The following is a 1,709-nucleotide window of genomic DNA, read 5'->3' on the forward strand; positions in this document are numbered from 1 at the left end:
TGCTCCTCTCCACAAAGCACAACTGTAGGGTCTAGAAATGATGCCCCAGACAACCAAAGGGGGACCCCGGCAACCGATGAGAAGGTGAGCTGGTTTGGGACTTTACTACTGGAAGAACAGTGCCGAAACAGGCACATTTCTGCCCCCCACACAACAGAGGAAGACCGCCCAGACCCATTGTTTTCTGATCACCAAATTAGCAGAAGAGGGCAGTCACGTAGGCGCACTTGTTAGGAGTGAGTTGGACAGGTGGGTCGTCAGGGCCAGGGTCCCCAACAAGAAGATATGGAGTCAGGACAGCTAAGAGAAAACAGCACTGACATCCAGTTTTGCAGCTTAGACAGGAGCGCACTAGCATTCTGCTTTGCAGCCTTTGCAGAAGTCACTTCCGCAAAATGTCCTAAAATAAGACAATGACCACAAGGCATTTGTGCCCAGACCACGGGCAACGGGCAGTAAACACATAAACCGCCAGATGTCAGCAAAAAAAGACCATCAGCATGGAGACATTAACCTAATAGGTAGGCAGATACGTGACCAGAGCCCTGATTGGCACAACTCGGCACACCCTGATTGCTTAAGATAGTTCCGTGAAAGAGCTCATAAAGGGAAGTTGATGCTAATCGCCGGATCGCGTGCTTCTCGCTAGGGGTGTCGCCTTAGAGATCCGGACTGGCTGGGATTGTGAAAAATCAACATGCCTTTGGCTAGAGATTTACTACACCCGTCCTTGGAAGAGGAAAAAAAAAAAAAACATAAAAAGAAACGGCAAGTTCAGAGCCCAAATTCCTATTTTATGGATGTAAAATGTCCAGGTTGCTACAAGATTACCACAGTTTTCAGCCATGCTCAGACGGTGGTTCTTTGTGTAGGCTGTTCAACAGTGTTGTGCCAGCCAACAGGAGGAAAGGCCAGACTCACAGAGGGGTGTTCGTTTAGAAGAAGGCAACACTAATGATCCACACAGCCTCTCGAATTTGCGTTATATCGCAGAAAGCCTTATCAGTTCAGTAATTCCAGTTATCTACCAAGGTAATGTAATTATGTTTAATTTTGTAAGGTTTACAACAGTGATGTCCTATTTTGGTGTCAGTTTTTCAATAAAGTTTTGATTATGGGCAAAAAAAAAAAGTTCATAAAAACCCTTAAACTTAGAAACTCCAGGGGCAACCCTCCCAGGTCCCCTCACTCTCTAAGAGCTTTGTACTCTTGCTCAATAAACTTTGCTTTGCTGTCCACCACTCTTTGTCTGGTCCACTTCTTCATTCTTCAAAGCTGTGTGACCAGGAACTGGGGGCACTAAAGGCAGAGAATTCCTGCAACACATTTTTCTCCCTGGTAGAACAGGAGTCTCTCTCACAACCACAGCAGCTGGCAAGGATAATCAGCTGAGAGCCCCACTACAAATAAACAGCTGGAGGAAACATCGTCCTTCCCAGCTGGGCCTGTGACTCCCCTGTTTCACTTAGATACCAGGCATTTAGTAGAGCTGGCAGAAGGGACCCAGCTACAGCTGGTACCTGGTCAAGGAAGCATCTTTGTCCGCATGTGCCCAAGATTCTCTAGGTCACAAGCCCTAGAGCAGCTAAAACAATAGTAACAGGGGAGAAATTGCTACCACCAGTATTAAGGCAAACTGCCTAGCTATTGTGATCAAAACAATGAAATATAGTCAACATCATAGAAAATAGATCAGTGGAACAGAGTAG

At 46.2% G+C, this 1,709-nt stretch overlaps 1 pseudogene; it reads left to right on the forward strand.

Moving 5' to 3' along the window:
- The first annotated feature begins 642 nt into the window (after window positions 1-642).
- On the forward strand, window positions 643-1,114 carry LOC112819301 (small ribosomal subunit protein eS27-like pseudogene; annotated as a pseudogene).
- Window positions 1,115-1,709: the final 595 nt, after the last annotated feature.

This window comes from Callorhinus ursinus, unplaced genomic scaffold (assembly GCF_003265705.2).
Source record: "Callorhinus ursinus isolate GAN/ISIS: 27379988/994484 unplaced genomic scaffold, GSC_fseal_2.0 scaffold6, whole genome shotgun sequence".
NCBI classification, from domain to species: domain Eukaryota; kingdom Metazoa; phylum Chordata; class Mammalia; order Carnivora; family Otariidae; genus Callorhinus; species Callorhinus ursinus.